At 33.4% G+C, this 15,089-nt stretch overlaps 1 non-coding gene across 1 annotated transcript; it reads left to right on the forward strand.

Annotated features, from left to right (window-relative positions):
- Positions 1 to 3,762: 3,762 nt before the first annotated feature.
- Positions 3,763 to 3,869, forward strand: LOC128040880 (small nucleolar RNA R71). The gene has a single exon (XR_008195686.1). It is a non-coding gene; the product is annotated as a small nucleolar RNA R71 (small nucleolar RNA).
- The last annotated feature ends 11,220 nt before the right edge of the window (positions 3,870 to 15,089 follow it).

The raw sequence follows: 15,089 nt of genomic DNA on the forward strand, positions 1-15,089 counted from the left end.
AGCCTTCGAGACCAATCTTTTCTGTTAGGGCGTACTACCTTTTCAAGGATACCTTTGATTTCACGGTTCACTCATTCAACTTGTCTATTAGACTGGGGGTGACAGGTAGTAGCAATCTTGTGCTTCATATCATATTTTTCAAGCAACCACTTAAGCCATTTGTTCACAAAGTGAGAACCTTCATCACTAATAATAGCTCTTGGTGTCCCAAATTGTGTAAACACATGCTTATGTAGGAATCGTATGACTACCTTAGCATCATTTGTAGGGTATGCTTCAGCTTCAACCCACTTAGATACATAGTCCACAACAACTAAGATGTATTTGTTCCCATATGAAGAAGGAAATGGGCCTATGAAGTCAATGCCCCATACATCGAATAATCCAATCTCCAAAATGTTTATCAAGGGCATCTCATTCCTCCTTGATATATTTCTGGTTCTTTGGCACTTATCACAGTTCTTCACATAAGTGTAAGCATCTTTAAATAGTGTAGGCTAAAAGAAACCTGCTTGCAAAATCTTTTCTGCAGTACGTGAACCACCAAAGTGTCCCCCACTTGGAGATGAATGGCAATGATATAAAATCTCAGCAATCTCACTTTCAGCTACACAGTTTCAGATTATATTATCTGCATATTGTTTAAACAAAAACAGATCCTCCCAAAAATAATACCGACTATCATGAAGGAATTTCTTCCTTTGTTGGTATGTCATTTCTCAAGGAATTATTCCACATGCAAGATAATTGGAAAAATCAGCAAACTAGGGTATTTCATGAATTTGACTTACCTCAAATAAGTGCTCATCTGGGAAATTCTCGTTGATAGGCACACCAGACTAGGTTACCTTATCTTGCTCCAACCTCGACAGATGATTAGCTACTTGATTTTCAACACATTTTCTGTCTCAGATCTCAAGGTCAAATTCTTGGAGTAAAAGTATCCAACGAATTATCCTTGGTTTTGCATCTTTCTTCGTAAGCAAGTATTTAATGGCCGCATGGTCAGTAAATACTATAACTTTGGTACCTATAAGATATGAATGAAATTTGTCAAAAGCAAAAGCTATAGCAAATAGTTCCTTTTCAGTTACCGTATAATTGAGTTGGCCTCCCATCAAGGTTCTAATTGCATAATAAATGAGGTGGAATACTTTATTTCTTCTTTGACCCATCACAGCACCAACAGCATAATCACTTGCATCGCACATCAACTCAAAAGGTGAGTTCCAATCAGGTGTAATGATTATTGGGGCTATAATTAACCGATTCTTTAGATCTTCAAAAGCTTCCAAACTTGCTTTGTTGAAATTGAACATTGTATCTTTCTCTAACAACAAACATAGTAGCTTAGAAATTTTCGAGAAATACTTAATAAACTTTCGGTAAAAACTGGCATCGCCTAAGAAACTTCTGACTCCTTTCACATTAATTAGGGCCGGTAATCTTTCAATTAAGTCCATCTTTGCTTTGTTAACTTTAATTCCTTTCTTTAAGATCTTGTGACCTAAGAAAATTCCTTCATTGACCATAAAATGACATTTTTCCCAATTAAGGACAAGATTTGTCTCTTCGTATCCCTTCAGTACCTTAGACAAATTACTCAAACAGATATCTTAAGTGTTACCAAAAATAGAAATATCATCTATGAAAACCTTGACAAAATTTTCGACCATATCAGTAGATATTGCCATCATGCATCATTGAAAAGTTGCAGGTGCATTGCATAAACCAAAAGGTATTCACCTAAAAGAAAACGAACCATACGGACAAGTAAAGGTTATTTTATGTCGGTCCTTCGAGGTTACAACTATTTGGTTATATCCTGAATAGCCATCTAAAAAACAATAGAATTCATTACCTGTCAGTCGATCTAACATCTGATCCATAAAAGGCAACGGAAAATGGTTCTTCCGAGTAGCTTTGTTTAACTTTCTGTAATCAATATAGATTCGCCAATCGGTAACAGTTCTCGTTGGAATTAACTCGTTATGCTCATTTTCAACAATCGTGATTTCACCTTTTTTCGGCACACACTGCACCAGACTTACCCACCAACTATCTCGGATATCAGCTATGGTCCAACCAATTGCTTTCTTAAATTTCTTTAGAACAACAATTAATCGCACCTCTTGATCTTTTGACAGTTCCGCTAAAATAATCACAGGCAAAGTAGAACATCACCTAAATACACGTATTTCAAATGGGAAGAAAGTACCTTTAGTTCGAGTTTAGGTGGTTCTTCGATTGACAACTTTTGTTACACAAATTCTCTAACTTCCAACTCCAATGGTTCAAACCGTATGAATTGAATATAATTTCTCGGATTGGGTTTCATCAAAGCCAGGTTTTCTTCACCTTCTTCATCCTCCAAAGGGTCAAGATCTAAAGCTTTCTCCAATGGATCTTCTTCAAAATTGCTTTCTAAAGAAACCAAGGTTTCTATCTCTTCCATAACTGAACACTCCTCTGTCGGATCGGGAAATTTCATTGCTTTAAAATGTTAAAGGTTACTTGATCATCTTGAACTCACATGGTGAGTTCACCTTTCTGCACATCAATTAATGTTCTTCCCGTGGCTAGGAAAGGTCTCCCAAGGATGACCGGCACTTCCTTGTCTGCTTTAAAATCTAAAATAATAAAATCAGCAGGAAAAATAAATTTATCAACTCTTACCAAAACACCCTCGATCTTTCTTTTGGGATATGCTAAAGATCGAAACGCTAGCTGAAGCATCACAGTTGTAGGTCTTACTTCACCTATTCCTAACATCTTGAAAATAGACTTAGGCATCAAGTTGATACTCTCTCCGAAGTCACACAAAGCTTTACCACAGTAAGATTCACCAATGTTACAGGGTATAGTAAAGCTTCCTGGGTCTTTCAATTTTGGTGGCAATTTGTTTTGCAAGAACACACTGCACACCTTTGTCAAAGCAATAGTCTCATACTCACTCAGTTGTTTTTTCATGGATAGTATATCCTTCATAAACTTCACATAATTTGGCATTTGTTCTAAAGCCTCCACCAATGGAATATTGATGTGTAACTACTTCCAAACATCTAAACACTTCTTGAATTGCACCTCATGTTTCTGCTTGTGTTGCTGCAATCTTTATGGATATGGAGGTGATGGAACTTTCGATTGAACCAGACAACTTTTCTGAGTAGGTAAATCTGCATCCAAAGAAGATGTTAAAATATCTAAATTCACTAGGTCAGGGTTTACCTTGTCAAACTTTGCAGATTCTAATTCCTTTGGTGTAGGAACTTCAAAAACTGGTTGACTTTCCTCTTTTTGAACATGCTCATCATCGACATCAATCAATCGAGGTTCTAGAGTCTTTCCACTTCGTAATGCCACTGCCTTCATATGTTCTTTAACCAAATTTATTGGATTCTCAGTATCGCTCAGAAGGGTTCCTTGCGGTCTATTACAAAGCTCTGTAGCCAACTGACCCATTTGGTTTTCCAAATTTTTCAGTGTTGCTGCTCGCGTTTAACTATTTTAACATAGAGGAAATAGACGATACCTGAGCCGAACGAAGTGAGAGAGTCAAATTCATGAACTCCGGTTACTCGTCTTCCTAAAGCTGTTTGATTTGTTGGCCATTGATAGTTATTACTTGCGATCCTCTCGATGATCTCATAAGCCTCATTATATGACTTAGACAAAATTGCATCATTCGCGGAAGCATTTACCATCAATCTTTTATTTGCATTGAGACCATTATAAAATGTATCCAACTGGATACAATGAGGAATCCCATGATGAGGAAACTTATGAAGTAACTCCTTGAATCGCTCCCAAGCCTCACACAAAGACTCGTCATCTAGTTGCTGAAAAGTTATGATCTCGTTCCTCAACTTAGCATTTTTGCTAGGTGGGAAATACTTAACCAAAAATCTCTCTGCTAATTCTTGCCATGTAGATATGGAACTTGGTGGCAATGAATTGAGCCATGCTCGTGCTCGATCTCGCAACTAGTACGGAAACAATATAACAGCCTAATTTTAGGCCTAGTCGGAATAGTGGTTTTCGGACCACAAATCTGTCGAGGAAAAATTTATTTTTTATTATATTTTTATGGTCTATAATTTCACAAAGTGATTTTGTGAAAATTTCGTTCAAAAATTTCGACATTTGGGCACTCAATTTAGCCAAAAGGACTAAATTGTAAAAAGTGCAAAAGTTGAGTTCTACATGTTAGAAGTGTCCAATTGTTATGAAATTTTAAATTGGAGGTCCTTAAATGGTAATTAGACCATTGGTTAACTTGCTGGACAAAAATGGACAAGAGATAAGTGAAATAGGAAATTTTTAAGTTAGGGGCATTTTGGTCATTTAGTAATTAAAAGAATTAAAAATGCCAAAATAGCCAAAAATTTGTCCATCTTCTCCATGGTGGACGAAATCAGCAAGGGGGAAACCATATTTAGGGTTTTCAAGCTTCCAAGCTCCATAGTAAGCGATTCCAAGCCCCGTTTTTAATGCTCTTTACGTTTTTAGAGTCCTGGTAACTTTATTTAGCTTATTCTAGCAATAATTTAACCTAGGGTTCATATTTGGAAAAATACCCATAGGTGAAATGTGTTTATTTTGATGTTTTATGGTAGAATATGAAGCTTAAAATTATGTTAAATAACTTTTGCTAGCCGATTTTAAGTGAAAACAAGTAAATTGACATAATCAGTAAAAATACCTAATGTTCATAAGTAAGTGTTAGAGTGAGAATTTGATGTTGCCATAGAAGGGAAAAATGTTCAGAATGTCATAAAACATAAGAAAAATGAATAAATTTTAATTTTCGAGCCTAGGGGAAAAATCGTAATTTTGTGAAACTTTAGGGGAAAAAATGTAGTTTTTCCAAAATGTGATTTTTGGACTGGATTGAATAATGTGAGTGTTAAATAAGTTAAATGTGTTATTATAAGTCAAGAAAGACAAGGAATTGACTTTGATTAATGAAAAAGAAAAAATGAGAAAAAGTGAAAAATTTCCCGATTGAACATTCGGAATAAAAAAGGGATACGAATGAACTGATAGAAATGATCACATGTGTGGCATGGATTGTGTGTAGGCCGCTATGTGAAATTGAAAGTGATGGTCACGTGTGTAGTACTATGTGCAGGCTACTACGTGTACCAGAATGATAGGTCGCATGTGTAGTACTATGTGTAGGCTACTATGCGTACCGAATAGCTTTGATCACGTGTGTAGTACTATGTGTAGGCTACTACCTGTATCAGATAGTGATGGTCACATGTGTAGTACTATGTGCAGGTTACTATGTGAACCAGTATCATTAATTATAAGGTGGTTGCTATGTGCTGATCCCACCGGATATCATTGATTATAAAGGGTGGTTGCTGTGTGCCGAATCCACCGTGTATCTGTTATTATTCTGAAGTGTTCATCGGGAAATTGACTAAGTGAAAATACATGAGATCATGTAACGATTAAGTGAATGATGAATATATGTGTGGAATTGAATTGAATAATGATTGAAAGTGAAAAAGTGAAATTATGAAAAAGTAAAATTAGCAACAAAATAGTTTTGGACAATAACAATAGTGTGAATTTGACAAATTACCAAAAATGGTGAAAATTGAATTAGAGAGTGAATAAGATATGAAATGAAATATTAATGAGTCTATTTTTATATAAAAGAAACAAAGCAAGCAAAAGAGTTATATATTTTGAGATATTTGAATTTTAGTGAGGCAGGGTCGGATTGATTTTGGAATCCCCTGTTCTGATTTTGTAAAATAATTAAAAATTGTAAAAAAATAATTATGAGTTATAATTTATAGTATTAGAATCCTTAATGAGTCTATTTTCAATGGAAACAAACGTAAATATCATCCAAATTCTGTACAATGAGATAATTCATTTTTAGTGAAGAGAGGTCAGTGATGTTGAGCAGTGAAATAGGGGTGACTTTAAAGAATAAACTGTACTAATTGGATAAGTAAAAAATTTTGAAAATTTTATGGTAATAATATATGTGAGTCTAGTTTTGGGGAAAATAAACAAAACTTAATTTGGAGCTCTGTAGCTCCAGATAAAAATAATTTAGTGACTATAAGTCGACTAGATAGCTTTGAATTTAAATATAAGTGAATAGTGAAATTATGTATAATGCTATTTAAGCATGTTATATACATAAAGGATGTGGGATGGAGAGGAGGAGGAGGAAAATAAAGTACATGAATGAATTGTGTATAATTGGTTAAATGTCTGATTATAATCGATAAATGTTGAAATAGGAGTGATGCTTATATTGGTGCATTACTGGTCATGGTAAGCTCATGAGAGAAAATAAAGTTTCATAGCATATGCGTGTGGTATATTTGGCATGAAATGATGTCATGAGTGGCTCATGAATTAACTCATGTTGGTAAGTTGATGCATAATTATAGTATTCAAATATATACATATTTGTAATATTTTGCTATGTGATTCGAAAAAAGGGGAATAAATAGCATACTGAAAACTCGGACATGGTGCTAGTTTATGTTAAAGGAGTGTTTTATGGCATATCTTAAGTAATGGAATGTTATGAATTTTGAGATTAATTTGCTAGTCAAATAAATGACAAATGAATTGATTGCGTATTCGTAATTTTGACATATGCTTGGTTTATGAAACGTAATAATATATGCTTGAATAAACTTTAAGTATTCGAATGACATGGATTTGATGGTGATAAGATTCGAACATTGAATTCATGAAGCACAGGTGATGTATTATTGTTGTGTGATAGCTTGGTTCGAGAAATTGGTTAGGTAAATGGTAAGTGAAAGCATTTATGGATATAGAAGAAAATTTGGAGTGAATATGAAATTTAGCTCAATTAAATAATTTCATCAATTAAACATTGTGTATACCGAATGTGTTAGTGAATTACATATTAAATAAATTGACATTCAAGTTCGATTAGTGATATATGAAAATAACATGAAAAGAATTATGATTGTGATTAATATTGATTACGACTTAAAGTGGATTCTTCAATATTGGATTGATTTAACGGATATATTTAGCATATGAATGGGTATGTATTGGGCCTCGTAAACCCTAATTAGCGACTCGAAGATAATAATTTGAAAGTTTTTAATTTGGATGAAATTTTATAACTCGGTTTAATATGTTTATAAGTGTATTTATTCTGGTAATGCCTCGTACCCTATTCCAGCGTAGAATACGGGTAAGAGGTGTTACAATGTGACATCACCAGATTTTGCCCTAATGTTTAGGTCGAGTTTGGGGTGTTACAAACAACTTCAACCTCAATGCGTCTTCAGTCGCACCGGTTATCTTAAATGAATAACTCACCTCGATAAATAATCGAAGGTGGAGATGTGGATCTTCTGTGGGCATACCACTAAATTGGCCCACCGTTTGTAGCATTTGAAACGTCACTAGTTTCAATTCAAACTGGGTTGCCTCAACATCTGGCCTTCTAATTCCTAGGTTTAACTCACTGAAAAGTGGCACAGTATATTGTTAGATGCATCGATCCCTGTCATCGGCAATGACGATGGGATTTCATACATAATCGACTTCATTACCTTGGTCTTGATTCTGATTTCCAAGGTCCATCTCGACTTGTCTTTGAGCTATTCCTTCAGGTCTTCTTTGTCTGAAAGTTTACTCAATTTTAGGGTCTACAAGGAGTAAATCGATAATTCGATCTATGCTCATAAACACCTAAGAAGAAATTCACAAAAATTAAAAAGAATAAGTTAGTAATATTAAAAATAAATCAAATTTAAAATAAATAATTTCACGAAAAAAATACCTATGGCAACAGTTGATGATCCCTGGCAACGGCGCCAAAAACTTGTAACGCTCGGGTTTGTGCAAGTGTATACAGTGGTTATCAAGTAATAAGTAAGTATCGAGTTACGTCTCCACATGAATTGTATTTGTGCTAAGTCACTTAATTTGTAAAATTATATTAACAATTTGAAAAATAAAAACACAATATAGTTGAGAAGTGGTATAAACTAGATGCAATGATCCCTAATGTTATTATCCTAATATGCAGACTATATGAATAAAATAGATTTTAGCAAAATTTAACACAATTTGCAACAATTATAACATAAATAAACTAGGACAATTACTTTAATTAAACTTAATTTATTATCATCATGCTTAATAATATTTGAAAAAACATTCCATGGCAACTCGATCTTTCATGAGTTTGGAAACCAAATTAGGTCCTTTCGGAATCCTTTACTTAGTAAATGCGCATTTCACTGATCCTTATTTACTAAGGGTTTCTTAGCATTCATGTGAGGTAACAGGGACGTGTTAGGTTTGAAACAATTTAATCACACAAATCTAAAAACTATGCAGATAACAGGGCTTGGTTAGGGTTGTTATGCAACCTACACTTTAATCGGGTTAGGATCTAAATTAAGCATGCACATTTCAATTATACGTCCATTAGCCATTGTCTGGTTAGGATCGCTCAGCTAATTTAGGTGCATTTCAATCACGTATGAACGAAATATAGACTTGATTTTAATTGAACACATGATCTATTGAGGCGCAAACATTATAACCATGAATCAAATAAATATTATATAATTAAAATTATCATCCTAGCTTAAATAAAACTAAGCTATCATTGTTGTAAACAAGAACAAAGAACTCATAGCAAACATATTTAAATTAAATTAAAGAAAAGAAAGATTAAACCCAATTCAGAGTGGCTATCACCCAAGACTCTGACTGACGAGGCTCCTTCGCTTCTTTGCGTTTGTCCTTTGCTGATGGCTTTCTAAGGTGGCTGACCAAGGGCTCTTTAAGAGGCTAATTTTCTAAAATCCTTATGCAAGGATGATGATAAGCGTGAGAGCTAAGAGAGTTGAGAGAGAGGATGAGAGATGAGAGGGATGAGGGATGAGGGATGATTGAAGAATGAATGAAAGCGTCTTATTTGTAGGTGAGGAGAGGGGGATAGTTTACTAAAAATAGGAGTTTTCATCCTTTGAAGAATCTTCCATGGGTGGCCAGCCATAAATCAAGCACATTAAGATGAATTTTCCTTTATTTTTGGTCAATTTGAGTGCCACAACAACTCAGGACTGAGACTCGGTCAAGTGCAAATCTTCAGGTAAATCTCTAATTTCTTCAACTTTTCAAGGACCTTGTGTAATTAAACCAAAAATTGGTTTATAATCAGCCATGTGCAGCCGAAAATTGGGTTCACTTGGTCCCCACTTTAGACGGGTTTGCAATTAGAAGAAAACTTTCAGACCTGTCAAAAATAGCAAATAGTTTAGAGGATCAAATGAATTAATTTAACCACTTTCATTAATCAATTTACTTAATTAATTAAACTCAATTTTAGTAATGAAATATTTAAAATGAATTATTAAAATATAAGATTATATTTTATTGTTTAATTTAATCATGCATGGCCCACTTCATAGCTTAAAAATATAATATGCTTAAATTAATATAAAAATAAGTCATTTTATGCATGAAAACTATATAATAAAACATAAAATCACATTTTAATAATTTCTATGTCCTAATTTTCTATTTTCACATATTTCATTAATTTATTAAACAATTACTTGGTTTTAACAACAATTTTAAGTAAAAGGTGATGAATTATATAGGAAAAATCCTATATATTTTTCCGCTTACAGTAAGCCCATTTCACAGCTCGTGTGAGAATTATGGATGTAACACCCCTTACCCGTATTCGACACCGGAATAGGGTACGAGGCATTACCAGAACACATACACTGTAAACGTATTGAACTTAGTTATAAAATTTCATTTAAATTAAAATTTTCAAATTATTAACATATTTTTATAATTCTTCACTATATATCCTCAAAATATTATATTCATAATAAATAGGGCCTACTAGACCCGATACATACTCATGCAATTCAATGCTTCATTTCCTTTTCATTCATTTCACAATTTCTCATGCTTACAATTCAAATCATATCACTAGCAATTTCCTTTTAATTCACTTACAATTCAATATCATTAAGATCAATACTAATACGTATTTACCATTTAACTCAATGTTTATCAATTATACCATTCATTAACACATTTATGAAATTCTCAATTTTGCAATGAAAATATCATTTAAGCTTAAATAACAACATCAAATCAACTCATCATCCTCTTTTTTCATCATTTTACACTTCAAGTATGAACTTATTATTTCATTACCTTTCCACACCCATTTCCTATGCTTATCACACAAGACATAAACATATCATTCAACCATAGTTGCAAGCTAGTGCATTGAAACATAATTCTTTTTGGAACTAACCACATGATAAACCATTTCACTAGAGATTACATAATTTAAACCTTACCTCCCCTTTCATGATCACAAGCATATTTCCATTTAGGCACTTACTATTTCGATGCATAACTTATAGATTTAACGTGGCATAATCCAACATAACTTGGCCAAAGCCTAAGATGTATACCAAATATGCTAGCCAAATAAACATATAACATAAGCATTATAAGCATGGATGAGCACAATATTTATTCATGTATCAAAATTACTAACATGTGTTAACTCAATACCCATTCATGACATTACTTCATTCCAAATCATATACCAAATATACCATACACACATACTATGAAACTTTATTTTCCCACATGAGCTTAAACCATGACCAATAATGCACAAATATATGCGTCATTTCTATTTCATCGTTTATCAATTATAATCGAGCATAATACCAATTATACACAAATCATTCATATATTTCCCAATTTTTCCTCCACCTCCTCTCCATTCCTCATCCTTAATGTGTATAACACACTTAAACAACATTATACATACTTTCAATATTTTCCCATATGTAAATTCAAGCTGACTGTCTGAGTCAGAGTCAATGATTTATTTATATCTCGATCTACAAAGCTCCAAATTAAGATTCGTTAATTTTCCCCAAAACTAGACTCATATATCTTCTTACCATAAAATTTTCAAAAAAATTTTCTTACCCAATAAGTACAATTTATTCTTTAAAGTTTCCTTTGTTTCACTGTTCAACAGTTCTGACCCCTCTTCACTAAAAATTAAATATCTCATCGTACAAAATTCAGATAATGTTCTAGTTTTTTTCTTTTGAAAATACACTCATTCAACTTTAGTTCCACATCTTATTCAGCCTCTAATTCAATTTCCACTATTTTTAGTGATTTTTCAAAGTCACATAATTGTTGCTGTCCTAAACTGTTTTGTTGTTAAATTTACTCTTTCATAATTTCATTACTTCATTTCATTGTACCAAAGGGTCGATTAAATATCGAGCACATTGTTCATCACATGGTCTTATTTGATTACACTTAATCGTTACATGATCACATGTATTTTCACTTAGCCAATTTCTTGATGATCACTCCGGAATAATAACCGTTACACGGTGGATCAACACATAGCACCACCCTTATAATCAATTATATTCGGTGGAATCAGCACATAACAACCACCTTTATTTTCAATGACTTTGGTGGAGTCAGCACATAGCAACCACCTTTATAATCAAAGGTACCTGGTGGAATCAGCACATAGCAACCACCTTTATAATCAATGGTACCCAATGGAATCAACACATAGCAACCACCTTTATAATCAATGATACTCAGTACACGTAATAGCCTGCACATAGTACTACACATGTGACCATTACTATCACTTTCGCATAGTGGCCTGCACACAGTCCGTGCCACATATGTGATCATTACTATCACTTCATTCGTACCTTTTTTATTCCGGAGGTTCAACCGGGAAATTTTTTCACTTTTTCTCACTTTTCTTTTTCACTGATTAAAGTCAATTTCTCGTCTTTCTTGATTTATAATCACACATTAAACTTATAAACACTCACATTATTCAATCTAGTCCAAAAATCACACTTTGGAAAAATTACATTTTTGCCCCTAGAGTTTCACAAAATTACGATTTTGCCCCTAGGCTCGTAAAATAATTTTTATTCAATTTCCTTGCATTTTAGGCCTAGCCGAACCATTTTCATAACTATAGTAGTCCACAATACTCACTTATTCACACACTTGTGACATATTTTATAACTTTTACAAATTAATCCTTTTAGGCATTTTCATCGAAAATCACTTAGTAAAAGACGTTCATCACACCCCAAACATTCATATTCTTCCATAAAACATCAAAATACATACATATCATTCATGGATAAATTTTTAAACACAAACCCTAGTTCAAAACAATGGTAGAAATAGCTAGATCTTGTTACGAGGATTTCAAAAAGGTAAAAATCATTAAAAACGGGGCTAGAACGGACTTACAATAGAGCTTGGAAGCTTGAAAAACCTTATTCATGGTTTCTTCATGAAAAATTCGGCCATAGCTTGAAGATGGACAAAAATTGGCTTTTAATTTTGTTTTTAATTCATTTTAATAACTAAATGACCAATATGCCCTTAATGAAAAACTTTGGAAACATGCCTAACCATGTCCATTTCTTTCCACCAACTTAACCAATGGTCTAATTACCATATAAGGACCTCCAATTTAAAATTTCATAACAATTGGACACTTCTAACATGTTGAACTCAACTTTTTCACTTTTTACAATTTAGTCCTTTTTACTAAATTGAGTGTCCAAACGTTGAAATTTTCGAACGAAATTTTCACATAATCATTTTGTGTAATTATAGACCATAAAAATATAATAAAAATAATTTTTTTCTCATTGAATTTGTGGTCCTGAAACCACTGTTCCGACTAGGCCCAAAATCGAGCTGTTACAATGGATACGCTTTCAATTATGTTATATGTAAAGACACACTTTGTGTGAGCATTTCCCGAGTATCTGATGTTATTCAATTTGGTTCAACGGGTAATTAAGGTTTAAAACCGAAAGTTATGTATATGAAATGAGTTATGTTAATGAAAATATGAAATGGAAACTATGATAGGTGTAATTAGATTGAAAAGGGAACTAATTGAATATGTGATTGATGGTTTGTATATTGTCAATAATTGGATAGTTTTTTTCCTTGTTTTGTAGATCACCGGAAGCTCGATCGATTGGGATCGCGTTAGAGCACGATCACACCATCCAATTATCATTTTGGTAGATTTTGATTCTTTTGGTATAAGGTTATAAATGGCATGTAATAGGGCTTGATTGTTAACTTGGCAATTTGGTATGTTTGTGTGGTGCCAAGCTTATGCATGTCTTAATGTTTTTAATTGATAGTTTGTAAATAATGTTGTAAATAGGTGTTGTGGAACACTTATGCATGCCCATGTGGTGGTAGGTAAATCATGGTTGAATGATATGTATGTTTGAAATGGTTTTGGTATTTTTGATTTGTGCTGAATGAATGAACTTGAGATGTTGGTTGGATTGATTTTGATATAGGAATTGTGGTGCCTTTTGATGGCATATTGGTTAGGTTTGTAGGATGGTTGATTTGGTATGTTTTGGAGTGTGTTTGAATGTGTTTTGGTCATATGAATGTATGTGGGAATGGTGTGTCTTGGTGTACAAGAATTGGTGCTTGATTTGGCTTGTTTTAGGGGCAACTTATGAAACACACGGGCTATCACACGACCATGTGCCACACATAGTCACCCCACACAGCCGTGTATCAATATTATTTTAGGTACAAGTTTCACACGGCCTGCGACACGATCATGTCACCAAACTTTGAAAGCACACACAGTCTGGCACACGGCCTGCGACACTGCTGTGTGACACTATTTCAAATACCCACAAAAGCAAACACATGGGCTAGGACATGTGTAACGCGTAGGTTTGTGCAAGTGTACATAATCGTTATCAAGTAATATGTAAGTATCGAATTATCGTCTCTACAGGGATTCTATTTGTGCTAAGTCACTTAATTTGTAAAATTATATTAACAATTTGGTAAATAAAAACACAATATAGTTGAGAAGTGGTGATTAAAATATATTAAACTAAATGCAATGATCCCTAATACAAATTATCCTAAGTATGCAAACTATATGACTGAAATGGATTTTAGTAAAATTAAACACAATTTGCAACAATTATAACATAAATAAACTAGGACAATTACTTTAATTAAACTCAATTTATTATCAACATGCTTAATAACATTCGGAAAAATATTCCATGGCAACTCGATCTTTCATGAGTTTGGAAACCACATTAATCCTTTTGGAATCCTTTACTTAGTAAATACACATTTTACTGATCCTTATTTACTAAAGGTTTCTTAGCATTCGTGTGAGGTAATATAGACTTGTCAGGTTTGAAATAGTTTAATCATACAAATCTAAAAACTATGCAGATAACATAGCTTGGTCAGACTTGTTACGCAACCTCCAATTTAATCGGGTCAGGATCTAAATAGAACATGCACATTTCAATTATGTGTCCAATAGCCATCGTCTGGTCAGGCTCACTCAGCTAATTCAGGTGCATTTCAATCACATATGAACAAAATACAAACTTGATTTTAATTGAAAGCATGATCGATTGAGGCACAAATATTATAAGCATGAATCAACTAGATATTATTTAATCAAAGCAATCATCCTAGCTTAAATAAAATTAAGCTAACATTGTTGTAAACAAGAACAAAGAACACATAGCAAACATCTTTATATTAAATTAAAGAAAATGGAGATTAAACCCAATTCAAAGTGGATGTCACCCAAGACTCTGACTGACGAGGCTCATTCGTTCCTTTGTTTTGCTCCTTTGCTGATGGCTCTCCAAGGTGGCCGACCAATGGTTCTTTAAGAGGCTTAATTGCTAAAATCTCTATAAAGAGATGATGCTAGGCGTGGGAATGGAAAATGCTAAGAGAATTTGGAGAAAAGAGAGAATGATTAATGGTGAGAATGAATGAGGAATGATTGAGGGATGCTTAAGGGATGATGAATGAAGGAATGAGAGGGTCTTATTTATAGGTGAGGAGAGGGGGATAGTTTGCTAAAAATACTGGATGTTAACCTCTTTAAATCTTCTCAAGTTGTTTCCAACCATGCTTAGTGGCTTTTGACTTGATTTTTTTTCTTGATTTTTAAGCAATTTTAGATG

This window comes from Gossypium raimondii, chromosome 4 (genome assembly GCF_025698545.1).
Source record: "Gossypium raimondii isolate GPD5lz chromosome 4, ASM2569854v1, whole genome shotgun sequence".
NCBI lineage: Eukaryota > Viridiplantae > Streptophyta > Magnoliopsida > Malvales > Malvaceae > Gossypium > Gossypium raimondii.